Source organism: Saccostrea cucullata, unplaced genomic scaffold (genome assembly GCF_032062105.1).
Source record: "Saccostrea cucullata isolate Sc308-1 unplaced genomic scaffold, CSIRO_AGI_Scuc_v1 ctg11932, whole genome shotgun sequence".
Lineage (NCBI taxonomy): Eukaryota > Metazoa > Mollusca > Bivalvia > Ostreida > Ostreidae > Saccostrea > Saccostrea cuccullata.
This window is the reverse complement of record NW_026935396.1, coordinates 23,147-37,944: the sequence shown is the minus strand read 5'-3', so window position 1 is coordinate 37,944 and position 14,798 is coordinate 23,147. Positions and strand designations below refer to the sequence as shown.

Sequence of the window (14,798 nt, the reverse complement as noted above, 5' to 3'; positions counted from 1 at the left end):
CCGCTGCATGGTAAACAATGTCCGATCCATGGTGAATTCTCAGTTTTTCCTAAAAACTCGCTTTTTGGGGATATTTTCTCAATAAACGGCATATAATTGTGTCTTAAATTGTTATTTTAATCACAAACTAAATTTTTAACTTCATTTTGATAATTTTCCATCGGTAGCGATATCGGTAGAACTTGTTGAAGTACAAGGGTATCCGATGCATGGTGAATTCACCCTATTACATATTATAAAAAAGTGTTAATTCGCCGAATTCTGATCCGTGTGCTGCATTAACAAACCCGCGTGGTCGACTTTTTCTCCTCCATTTCACATTGTCCTACCTCCAATATGGCCAGAGAACAGCCTTTACTCTCACTTACTTTAAAATATTTAACTAGATCTAATTTTAGTCATAAAGTTTCTTTTTCTCGTTATTTGTCTTGTTTTATTACATCCTTTTTTTAATTTTTAGGTTTTTTCAAGTTCAGCTCCTTAGAATTTCCAGCATCAGATCCTAAACCCTTTGCAGAATGGTGTCCAGGTAAGTTGTACTGATAACAAATAGAGATAGAGTGGGGACAGAGTGGGAAGAATGAGAGAGTAGGGGGAATGAGAGAGTGGAAAGAAAGAGAGAGAGAGAGAGAGGGAGAGAGAGAGAGTGGGGAGAAAGAAAGAAAGAGTGGGGAAAGAGAGACAGTGGGGAAAGAAAGAGTGGAGAGATAGAGAGTGTGGAGAGAGAGAGAGAGAGAGATAAATGTCACAAAAACACCTATTAACTAAACACCCATAAGTCGTTGTCAACTAAACATCTATAGGTTTTGTTGACTTAACACCTACTGATTTCTATCAACAAAAAGGCGGGGTATAATTGACAGTGTCTTGATAAGGAGCTTCAGAGAGAACGTCATATGTGTACAAATTATGTCAAGAATACTTCTACTGGACAGGACAATAATCATTCATTGCAATTTATATGTATATGCAAATTTGATTGATTTCACTTAAAACGCAATAAGAGAGACTAACGGAATCTTTCTCATCTGTTTCAGATGATTTCTTTTACAAAATATAAAGGCATCGATGACAATAATAAACTATAATCTTTATGATCAAGATATTACTTAAACTTTTTTTATTGTCAACTTCCCTTACCTATTATATAGCATTATATAATAATTATTATTATACCTCAACAGATTTTTTCCTATATGCAAGTAAGGCAGTAAAATTTGAACAATTCCCTAAAAGTCTCGGTGAATCGACGAATTCCCCATGCGTTAGTTAAATGAGCTTCCCCTGCTTATGAAGCTAATTCCACGGTTATCCATAACCCTCTAGTTTTTACTTTTGTATCGGTCTAATGTTACTGGACTAATTCCCCGTTTGTAAGTCTTGAAGCTTATTCCCCTCCATTCGTTATCCTCTATTTGTATCGGTATAATAACAGTTAAAAAGTATGTCATTGAAAGAGTTAGCGCGCTGCGCCTCGGGAAATAATACTGGTCTTGGAGAACTGGAATCTTGCTTACTCCCTCAATGATATACTTTAACTGTTTACTAATCTTGCAAATGGCTTTTTTTATGCAATGTGAGTGACCTTGTCAGAAAGACTTGGTTATTTAAGGTAGATTAGCGACAAATAAATCAATTTGACAGAGGTTTCAATAAGATCGTTTCAATGCGTCAATTTTCTAATTCTACAGTTTTTATTTTTGCATATACAATCATATACATGTATATAGAATATATAGCATGCTGATTTTAATACTATAATAGTAATATTGTTCTCAAGCGAGTACGGAAAACTCCGTCTTCCTGGTAAGGATATGTCTTAGTCTCAGGGATGTTTACTCCTCAATGGTACCTGAACCCACGTCTTTTGTTTCTATATGTCAGTTTTTGTCCTGCTTTCATTTTTTATTCTTCTACTGTTGAATTTTTTTTTTGATTTTGACCATTTAAGATGTTTATTATTTTCACATTTCTTCATTCAATCTAGAACCAAAGAAAATTATGGTACTTCCAGAGAATAGCTGTAATGGTAAGTAGCGACATATTTATGCAAATAATTTTGAATAAATCACAGCTTAAAGTTTTAATTATCTCCGAATTGTAAGAGTTTTGTTCATATATAAATGTGTTATATACATCTTTTAGCCTTTATTGAATGCAGTATTAAATCTAAATCAAAGCGTTTCTAAATAATGACTACTTTATTTCAAAAAAAAAAAAAAATTATATACAATAAAAATTTACAATATATTTTTATGCATGCACATGGAATTTTTTATCTTTTACTTTAATAGAAGAAAATCTTTTCCAGTTCCGACAAGAACAAAACCAGAGGTTTTTATAATTTCCCAAGGTAACCACGCTACAATTCTTAATGAGTTAGCGTAGAGCATGCCTAATATTTAATATTTTAGAATGGCTTTGACATTCAGATGACCTCTCGCTGTTGGTTTACGTTTGTCAGGTGACCTCTTGCTGTTGGTTTACGTTTGTCAGGTGATCTCTTGCTATTGGTTTACTCAGGTGACCTCTCGGTGTTGGTTTACGTTTGTCAGGTGACCTCTTGCTGTTGGTTTACGTTTGTCAGGTGACCTCTCGGTGCTGGTTTACGTTTGTCAGGTGACCTCTTGCTGTTAGGTGACCTCTCGCTATTGGTTTACGTTTGTCAGGTGAACTCTCGCTATTGGTTTACGTTTGTCAAGTAACCTCTGGCTATTGGTTTTCGTTTGTCTGGTGACCCCTGGCTATTGGTTTACGTTTGTCAGGTGACCTCTGGCTATTGGTTTACGTTTGTCAGGTGACCTCTGGCTATTGGTTTACGTTTGTCAGGTGACCTATCGATTTTTGTTTAGGTTTGTCAGGTGACCTATCGATTTTTGTTTAGGTTTGTCATCTTTATCCCTCTTGAATGCTGCTTACGGATACACAGCACAGTTAAGGTTACAAAAAGGAGGCGGAGCCTAATTTTTACGGGAAAACTTGACTATGACATCATACACAATATACGTCATACAACATTTCTTTAAAATACCACAAAATGAGTTTATCTGCTAATTTAACCAGTAAGGAATCATCAAACTACATAAAAACTTACTACAGCGTGTTGTTTTGTCGTTAGTTAAATCCCACATAACAAGTTATAAACATGTCACTGATCGCAATACACTTGTCAATATGACGTCATTTCTTACAACGTGACGTAGTTTGTATGCAGCGAGAGACAGATTAAGTAATATTTTCTCAACAAAATATGTATTCTCTAATTAAATAAAATATTATTTACAGATATTCTATGGGTCAATTACTTGAATTTAATGTCTTCTTCACTATTTTATTGATATATTTTCTGTACATTACGTATTTAATTAACACTGCCGTATATTTGTATGCAAATACATCAGAAGGTAATGTGGGGGGTCTTAATAAATCGATCTAGTGCAAGGGCATACACTCTATGGATCAAAGTAAGCTTTTACATTTCAACTATAGAACTGTTAAGGTACCTGAAAAGTGCTGCGATCCTGATGTAATCTTAAAAACAATTTAATTATATCAATATTTCATGCCGCTGACCAGCAAAATATATAGCATACGGTCATACAAGTATAATTTTAACAATGAAATTACAGAATTTAGACAGGATTGCAGCACTTTTTAGAAACTACAATGCGTGCTGAAAATATCTATATACTTAACTTGGAAATTTAACTTCGTTATGCCCTTGCACTAGTGATATTTATATGTAACATCAATACGGCAAGTAAATGTGCATCACGTGACTAGTCTAAATATAAAATATAATCGTCCTCGATATGTAGTTATTATATGTAATTACAATTATCCGATATAAATAATGTACTAAAAATAATCGCTATCCCGATTTTGAATACATTTTTAAATACAAAATTTAGTCGATATTTCCATTGCGCACCTTAACTGTACTACGTAGAATATAGCTTTAAAATCTATAATGAAGCTTGTAAACGATAAGATAAACATCACTGACACATAGTACTCTAGACTTTATATGACAGTCAATTAATGGTTATGGTTCATAAACCCTCTGCTCACCCATATGAAAATTTTCTTTAAAATTTATGATTTTCCAAAGGAAATGTTTATGCTGAATAAAATGCAAACATTTATAGCATGGCTTGCGGGGCAAAATTTGACAAAAAAGGCACTTAAACTTGACAAATGTTTAAAGGAATAATAGACATTTTTGTCATTAAGAGTTTTCTCTCTTATCAAAGTATCAATGTACCATAAGGGTGGACCTATGTCCAAAAAGTCTTTGTGTGAAATTTTCAAAACTTTGACATTTCTTTCCTGACCACTTGCTCTTAACTTTTAGGTATTAAAAACAATACCTTTATATGCTTGCTTTTACACAGGAGCACGTGCAAAAACAGTGTGAAATGCAAAAAATAGATTAATTTAAGACATTATTGTTCTACCCAAAATATTCTCTAAAAAGAACCAAAAATGTCAAATCACTTTCAGAATTAACAATTATTCAATTTATATGACTTGTATCTTTAATATGAAGGCAAATTTATTGTAATTCATCTAGCTTAAAAAATTACTGTTGATTAATATTGGCAAATATTCACGATGATTTTAATTTCGCTATGTTCGCGATTCATTAATTTTCCGCGAAATTAAACCCATTGTGAATATCATTATTAGTTTTTAATAATGTTAAATTGCATATAGGAAATTTTCAATTAATTTCTTGCAGCGTGAAATTAAAACCATCGTAAATGGCACTTTTTGAGATATCGTGAAATTTTAACACCGTGGAATTAAAACAATTCACAATATAATATGGATCACAATGTAAGTATCACCCCGTTTTTCTTGTCGTGTTTTTTATAATTCTAATATGCATAATTGGTAATATCTTAAAAAGTCTTCGTGTGAAAATATTGTAATTCATATTTTTTGAAAGGAATGATTCATCTCTTTATTTTAACAGGTCTGGACGATTTCTAAATAAGGAAGTCAAGAACCGTGAATTGCTATTAATACACAGAATAAACAAGGCACAAATCCTTCTGACCAATCAGATAACAGCATTTAGACAAACCCTTGAGAGAATAAATAAAACACGTGGTTTTTAAGTTTTTTGCTCAAAAGATTTTTTTAGAACAAACTTTTTGTAAACTTTATGCGCATTTGGGAATAATATAATATTTATGACTATTCTACCGTGAACAAACACGACTTGAAAGCTTGTAATACGTTTTAAGTGGGATAAAAAAAAATCTGTCTCTAGGAGTTAGCAATCCCAAAGGTTTACTTACGCAAAAAAATGATATAAATACGGTACATTTTCAGTTTTTAGAGCCTGACATAAAAATCTTATCGAAAAGATAACAGTCTTTATTATTTTTGAGTGTTTATTACAGAATACTAGTAGTCCATGCAGTTTCTGATGTGCGAGGTAAGATATTGGGATAAAATGCATTAGTGTATATAATTTCAGGATTCTCTTTTCTCCACGTTAAACGCCTTGCCTTATGCCCATTTAAAGTCTGCATAGCTAAGTATTCGGCGCTCATGAAACCCATGATAATGCAAAACTATATATGTGTATACTCCATACGATAAACACTTGCGTGAGTTGATATATACACATGGAATTTAAGCATTATCGATGAAAATCGGACGGTTCAGCAAAATTATATTTACCATCATATAATATATTCTGGTAAATGTTATAATTGAACCTAATAAAAACTTGCCGGTGCGATCTATACCTCTGTAAACGATTACATTCTATCGTGCATTATTATTTTTTCTTTACCGAGATAAAAATGTCAAGGTTGTTCACGGTAAAAATGTGGGGAATACCTTATTCTTCAAAAGTTTTCATCTTACTTCTACAGATTTTTTGTTAAAAAAATCTTTTTGAGGAAAAAAACAAAAGCACGTGTTATCTTTTTGTTCTTTTTAAAATATGTTTTGGGGTGTGTAAAAATGCTGTTGTCTGATTGGACAGAAAAATAATTACGTGTATTTGATGTACATTTATAGCAACTTTCGGTTATCGTTCTTGACTTCCATATTTAAAAATCGTCCAGACCTGTTTAACAAAGAAAAAAAGTATACCTTTATGATAAAATAAACGAGAAATATGACGTTTTCTTTTATTTTCGCACACTTGTGTCATAAATATTGACCTTTCTCCACTAAAATAGGTAAGTAAGCACTGACAAACATATTTACTTTCTTACTTACTTAGTCCTCTTCGTGCTTTAAGCACATAAGGCCTGCACCGAGGACCTCCATCTCTGTCTCTCTGCTGCCATTGTCTGTACATTGCCCCAAGTCCACCCCTGATCATTTATTTTCTTTTCAACCGACCGTCGCCATGTCTCCTTTGGTCGCCCTCTGTTTCTCTTTCCTGGTGGAGTCCATTTTAGGGCTACCCTTGGTATCTCTGATGGTTTCATCCTCATCACATGGCCAATCCATTTCCATTGTCTTTCTTTAATCTGGTCAGATATAGCAGCTGTGTGCTCTTTCATACAGCTCTTTGTTGGTGATCTTGTTTGGCCAGAATATCTTCAGTATTCTACGGAGACATCTTGTTTGGAAGGTATCCAGTTTTTGCTCAGATCCATAGAGAAGGACTCCGATGACATTTGTTTTAAATATCCTTAGTTTGGTTTTGGATCTGATAATTGAGGATTTCCAGATGTTCAGTAGGTTGGCAAAGATGGCACGAGCTTTTGAAATTCTATTTTCTACGTCCATGATGGAATCTCCATTGGCTGTGATCTTACTGCCAAGATATGTAAAATTGTCTACTTCTTCTTTTCTGTTGTTGTTTGCTGTGACTTCTTTGTCTATCTTTGTATTTATCCTCATTAACTTTGTTTTATTCACATTTATCTTAAGTCCAATCTGTCTGCCAAACTTGACCAGGTCATCAGTTTTGCTTTGAATATCTTTATATCGCTGTGATAGTAAAGCGATGTCATCTGCAAAGTCAAGATCTTCCAGTGACTGTTGAAATGTCCAGGATATTCCTCGACTGGTCTGACTGATAGTAATTTTCATAACCCAATCTATGCAGAAACTAAACAGCAAATGACGAAAGCAGACATCCCTGTCGTACCCCGGTTTGGATTGGGAAGCTGTCTGTTAGTTCAGTTCCACAGATCACCTTTGCCTGGAAGTCCTTGTATAGCATCTCAATGATGGATATGATCTTGTTAGGGATGCCGTCTGAGGATCATCCATATAGCAGGACGTTGTATACTGTCAAATACTTTTGCAAAGTCGGTGAAATTGGCATACAGCGTAGCATTCCATTCATTGCTTTGTTCTAAAATTTGCCTCAAGGAAAATATCTGGTCTATGCATGATTTTTGATAAACATACGAATATAAATCTTTTCTGTGAAAAACGAGTATTTCGTTTTGATAAGAAACAATTTAATAGGGCTAATTCTTTTCTTCTTCATTCCAATTATGCCCCCCATTTTCCTGTCAACAACCAACACCTTAGGAATGACTAAACAATTAAATCTAAATGTACTAATCAATAAGCAAATATAGGTACATTTCTTAATTTTTTTACTTAGGTGTATCCAGAAAATACAATTAATGGTAAACATAAAATTAAACATCTGTCCCTGATTTAAGCCGCTTTCTTTGCTAAGTTTTACCTTATCTTTTTGCACTTATATATCAGTATATCATCGAGGTATTTATTCACAACTGAAATTGCTAGGAATTATCAACCAAAGGAAGAAAATTCTATAAATATTAACAAACTCCATAAATCAAATAAAACTGTTATTAATGATAAATAAATTTTCTTTTTGTAAATTGTGTACGTTTTTGATTTTTAACAGTGCTATGCCTATATCACGGTTTCAAAAGTCAACAGGTAAAAACAAACGTCGCTATTGTGAACGTCACATAACGCTACTTTGACGTAGAACGACATAGGTCCCCCTTAAAAAGTTACGTTTTAAAAGCTTCTCTATTCCTGCAAAACGAAGTGTATGGTTAGGAAGAATGTGACGTCCACAACCTCAAGCCAAGGGTTTCACCCTGACGGGATGGGGGGGGGGGGGGGGGGGGGGACAAAGTTGTTATATATAGAGAAAAACTGTACCTAATCAGAGCAAAATGTTCTCTACCCCTGGGAGTCGTGTTCTCATCTATAGATTTTAAAGGAAAACTGATTACATGGGAAAGGGCATTGGATCATCTATAAAAAGTGAGTTTTTCGTGAACATCAGGGCAGTGGTTCTTCCTCTTGTTCGGGTTTTAAGTAATATAACTTCCTATCAATAGAGAAAGGAAAATCAAATCATCTATTACACATCTTATCCATAGAGAGAGGAACGATAAATATTCATGTGTTATTTATATATTTCTTTCCTATCCAGATGAAAGAAGGTTTATAAGGGCTGTCCGTTAAGTTCGTGGACAACATATATAAATACTGACAAACATTGACAAAATATATGAAACTATTATTTTCATTAAATTCATGTTTCATTTTAGAAATATGTATGTTTTTTACAAAAACAAAGCACAAATAATTGTATTTTCATCAGTTACCAAAAAGACACACACTCATACCCGGAGCACTAAAACGAAAATTCTTGACTTTACCCGGCGTCAAAAAATAAGTACGAGCACATGAAAATTTTCTCAACATAGCCAGCGTTGAACTCAACAATTGCATATGTCGTTTTGAGAAGTCATAAATATATGCACAATATGTTCTGGTTTCATTCATAAAATAATATTTAACAATGCCTGTCTCATATATCGTGCAATTATCAAACCACTGTCCGTGTAAAGACGATCACTTTATCACTGTCCACTGCTCCACCTATTCCGAAAACGTGTCTTTTTTTTTTTTTTAACAATTCCGATCCTGTCTTAATATGTTCTAACTTTGATTGCTTATCCGTTTTGAAACTTTGAACGTTCACATTTTGCAGGGTTGACGTGATAGTTTCTGTCAACCTAATAATGTAAAATTCTTTCAAATTTCCCCAGAATTTTATAAAATACAAATGAAATTTATAAAGTGATACATATTTTTGTAATTAAAATTTTGCGGTGCTCCGGGTTCCCATTCCAAGACTAATTATGAACCCATAATTGTAATTAAACATTTGAAATTGAATAAATTTTTACATTTTTCAATTCGCATTTAGTAAAGGATTAGAAACATTTCAAAAATAAATATCAATGTCACAACTTCTATTAAAGAACTATATGCGGTATATGGCATATGTTTGCCCCCACAAAAGTCAAATTTTGAAAACTTCCTGAAATGTGCTGAATTCAATAAATTGTACGAGAAATATAAGTTAACAGAAAATATAATAGTTCCAGAGCAGTGTATTCACAATTTCTGTTTTTATGACGTCACAAACTAGTCCGATTTTATATTCTTTATCAGAAAGAGGACAAAATGGACAAAATTTCAACAATTTAAGCTTTAAAATTTATAGAGCGCATGTGTGTTCAGGAACAATATTGACATATTTCATTGATATTATCATTCTAGACATTATATCAAAATATTTATCCTGAACACACATGCGCTCGGTGACTTTTATTTAAAATATCAACGAAATATGTACATTTTTCTGCAAAATTCATAAAAAACTGAAATTTACGTCATATTTGTGACGTCATTACGTACATATGACGTCATTACTTACGAAATTATTCAGTGCTTTGGAGTCAGCATATACTCCCCTGTTTAAGGACTTAATTAAATATTACTCGATCAAAGTTTGATTTTGGGGGGCAAATGTTGGTTAATACCGCATATAGTTCTTTTTAACTTGTCCACGAACTTTACGGACAACCCTCATACATTTACTTTTTAAATTGGGTGGTGATACATGTTATAGGATATGCATAAAACGTCATTGATCTCCAATTTTTTATTTTTGACAATCCGAATTTCATTTCCAGTTATTTGTTTACTAGAAAAATTGCACTTTGTTTACCAAATTACATGTATCAAACGCCAGTAAGCAAATTTAAACAATTATAAGATGAGGAAAAGAAATCAAAACGAAAGAAAAGATTTCAAATACATTTTTTTTACTTACAAGGATGGGAGTCAATTGAGATTTTTAACGATCTCAATGGAGACATAAAATCTAAAATGGCGGTTGTCTTAGATGAAAATGAGGGCACATGTTTTCCACTTCCAACACAAGAAGACTTTACTCCTTTCTTAATGATGAGGATGCCGACTGAACCAGTCTTCGGTATCAAGGCTAAGGCTTTCAATATTACAATATCGGGAATGGGAATTTCATGTAACAGGCACTCCGTTTTCCGGATGCTTCAGGTAAATATGACAAAAGAAACGTCAAGTGTAAAACTTTCTGAAAAAGCATATTTGCATTTAAAGAAAAGAAAAGTGAACTGGCTGACAAATACCTTATATTTTGGATAGATTTTTCAGAGATTCTTTAATCTTACTTAGAGTTTTAAACAAGTGATAAATTTGTTTCTAATATTTGTTTATTTACTGTATTGTTAATATAATCACCTACACTTTTGTTTTAAATTTTAATATATGTATTTTGAAGAGAATTTTATGTAATTGTATGGTCTAAAAGTACCCAAGGAAAACATACACAAAGAGAACACCACACAATAAGAACTCAACATTAGATCTTACAAATACACAAAAATGTTTTACATTGAGAACACTTGGGAGGTGATATGGCGATTCCATGTTAAACTGAACAATAAGATGAACCTCTCTTTTCTCATATGTAAAATAAAGAGCATATTTTAACGTTTACAAATATATGATGTTAAACTCCAATTACTTCTTTGCTATTTGATAAACTAGGGAGGTTAGTATGATGATGAAAATAATGATCTTTTTAGAAGTAAAGGCTTACAAAAATTAGCAATAGAATCAACTGTACATGACTTAAGTTCACCAGAGACTTGAAATAGTGTATTCGAGTTGGAGAGAAATATCTTTCATACAGGAGAAAAGGCCAGATTTATATATGTACAATTAAAAACGAAGTATGGTTTCTTTAAAAAAAAAGAAAATTGTAATCTTTCTTTCATTTTAAACAAAGATAAGAATTGCTTTAAGTCAGTGTTTATTGTCAATACTCAAATCACTGACCATTTGATAAGAGAGACAACTCTTACTGACTCTGTGATAAGAGGAATAACTCTTTCTGGCACTGTGAAAACAATTCATTAAAGCATCTTAATTAAACTTAAGGACGACAGTAGGGAAAACAGCTGTGTACATAGCGATTGGTCAGTAATTACTGTGTATTCACAGCGAAAGTCGATAACGAGTGTTTTACAGGTCTTTATATACTGCATTCAAATTTTAGTTATTTTTGATAAATATGTACTTTGAAATAAAAAAAACACATCCGAGTAACCGAGTATCATTTTCAGTATGCGATGCTCGGATGTTTGAATGGGTTCCAAGACATACCCAATAATTTTGCAAAATCACTAGTGTCATTTCAAAATTTAATATGACTGAACAGAAGAATGATATAAACCTTCATTAGTATATTAACTTTATAATATCTCTTTCTCTATGGAGAACTAAATAATTGAGTCTTCTTTATGTTTTCTTTACCTATTTACTTTTCTTCATGTTAGTGAAAAACACCAAAAGTAAAAAAATAATCCAGTCCTTTAACAAATACTAACACATGTCAACCTCTGTTTTCAAAATATTTTTCTTACCCCAAAATTGTGCTGACTTTAAATTTATTTTTTTTTAATGGACATTGATATGACTAAAAAATCAATTCACGTTCCTACAGAGGAAAACGATTTAAAAAAGACATATAACAAAATGATGGACCTTTTAATCGTTACTCATTTTGTAATTGATTTTTCCTCCAATATCTCTAGGTATCATACAGAGCTATCAAGGAACCGACCCAGTTCTGTACTCTGACAGACAACAAGGCCGTATCCGACGCTTTTTCACATTGTGTGTTTCGTTGTGACTGCCCAGACCCCGCCCACTGTAGAGACGTCAATCTGTATTTGTCCAGTGGTAATGCAAAAGGGGCGTGGTCTCTTTGTGAAGTGAAGGCTACTAATTCTTAAGTCTGGTAAAAAATGGATGTGAATTAGGACGAATAATAAGATACATGAGTAATTATAATAGCAATATTTTTATGCAATTCATTCCCACCTAGAAAAGAGATGAACATTAAATTGACGTTAATGAATATATATATATATATATAAGTAAAAACATAAACGGTCTCATGTCTTTCCTAGAAGGAAAGAACGAAGCCCTTTGAACTTCTGAAAAAAATGCTTAGTTTTAATAACAACGCGTAAAATATTAATTAGATCTTTGGTGATTGCGTATCTAAAAAATGACGCAATTTTCTGGCTTATCAATGCATTATGCGTCAATTTCTTAATTGTTTGAAAAAGTCTATAAACCGGCCAATCTTTATAGCTATTTTTCGATATTTAATATAGAGCGTTACATCGGATGAAAAATATCCAGCTAGCAAGTGATTATATATAAATGATAGAACTGTTTCTGAGGATTATAAAATATGTATTTTTCAGATCAGAGAGTGCGCTTATATTAATTTTCTTCACTGAAAGTACTCAAATATGCCTTTTTACCTTAAAATTCAAGTACATTGCAATTTCATAAAGCCAGTTCTCCAAGACTGTGAAATTTTACGGTAACATTTTTAATAGGAAATGAGAGCACAAAGTCTCTATTTTAATGATTCAAATTGAACATCAAGTGATTATCAATCAATTGGAATATCTACAGGGCCATTTTATGCATAAAGTGAACTGAGTTCTTTATCAACCACAGGTTAAATGATTTTTCATTTTTTAAAAAATATTTTGATATAAACGTAACAAACAATTAAGATACATGTATTCTCTTTAAAATTTGTTATTCATTTAATTGATGTTGAAAAGATATTCATTTTCATTTTTTTTCTGGATGATGATTTTATTTCTTTGTATTTAATTGTGCATTTTTTTTAATTGAATGTTGAATTAATAAATGTACACAATGTTTGTCAAAACTTTTGTAAATTTAACATACATGTATAACAACAATACTTTTGAAAATACACCCATTCTTTCCTCAAATTATCTTTAAAAATATAGAAACAAGATGCAAAAATACGAGCACTGTTCTTTGATTTTCTACGTACCTTTTAAATATAGTATTTGATTTCACTGAAATTTATTACAATAAGCTACTTAGTTTATAACAATAATAATAAAACTTAAAGAATGACTGCACTTAAGCTTTGAGAGTTGGAACCCTGTGTTTAGCGCAAAATAAAATTCCAAAATTCATTCAATTTATGTTTTATAGGTATTAAACAATATCTTAAGAGCAGGTTTTGGTATATTATATAACATGAAAGTAATAAACAATGACGAGCGACACCAGCTTTTGAGACGGGGGTCTAGTAGTTTTGTCTCATTTCTATTGTTATTCATATGCATACCAGTTTTCAACGACTTTGTTTACATCGAGCCGCAACTTGTCCATTTTTCTTATTTGCACAGAATGTGTATATTAACTTAAACTTATACATATCCAAAGGACAATGTTGGTCAAGTTGCGGCTTATATCTAATTTTAAAAAAAATATCCCCAAGCTAGGGTCGAGATAACTACTAAATTAACCGGTCACCGTGCATCAACGATTGATATGATAATCATCTTAATCACGTGACATTCTGCTGTTCGATACGCTTTCATTGAACATTTCATTGTGTGTAAGTCTCTGTTGTGATAGTATCTATTGTACTTCAAACTATGGGATATTTTTGCGCAAATTTTAATAGGGTTTGAAGATAATATGTCTCTTATTTAACTTTATGCTTTACATTAGGGGTGTTTGGAAAGAAATCTTGGTATTGACAGCGTCAATAGTAAGTACGTGTATCTATAGGCTTATGTCGCCTCTGTATTATGGTCTGTAGAGCGAGACATCTACCCCATCCCTTATCATCAGAATCATTTCATAATTGTGCCCCTTGAAATCAACAAGATCTCTCTCTTCTCCATTTAAATTCGTAGTGCGAAAAAAATCATATGTGCTAATGTTTACATTCCACAACCATGCGGTTTAAATGACTCCGCCTATTTGCGGATACCTTAGATTCGAAAGTGGTCCCGTTCAAATTTCCGGAATTTAAGGCTTTTACATGTTCTTTTCAATTACATTTTCTGTAATTATAGAAATATGTATGACAAAAAATTCTAGAAATAAATATCACAAGAATGTGCTTGCACATTAATCATAGATTAATTTATTGATATATTGTAATGTTAAGCTTAAAATGGGTAGACAAAAAGGTTCCAACTCTCATAGCTTAAGTGCAGTCATTCTTTGATAATTTTGTATTTTTGAACATACAAATAAAAAGATGATATAGACATTAATATTTATAACATTTTCTCTAAAAATCAAATGAAAATTCTATAGGTCTAAAGACATCCCTTTCATTACATATATAGCGTTGAAGAAATTTTCATTATTAGTAGTAATGTACCCTTCAAAGAATGCTTTTTCGGCATGCAATAAGAAGGAAAATACAAACTCGTATATATAAAAAAAACTATAGACGAAATAATCTTTTCATCCATTTGCTGAAATGACAAAGGTACATGAATATTGAATATTTTGCAAGAGACAATGAGGGTATTACAATGCTGAGTTTACCGACAAATAAAACAGCAATATTATGACAACGATTAATGTCCCTTTCTGAATACATGTAATATATA

The 14,798-nt window shown here is 32.2% G+C and overlaps 1 long non-coding RNA gene across 1 annotated transcript; it reads left to right on the top strand.

Annotated features, from left to right (window-relative positions):
• The first annotated feature begins 457 nt into the window (after positions 1-457).
• Positions 458-10,223, top strand: LOC134242676 (uncharacterized). Its single transcript, XR_009986900.1, has 4 exons — positions 458-529; positions 1,988-2,029; positions 2,312-2,353; positions 10,109-10,223. It is a non-coding gene; the product is annotated as an uncharacterized LOC134242676 (long non-coding RNA).
• The last annotated feature ends 4,575 nt before the right edge of the window (positions 10,224-14,798 follow it).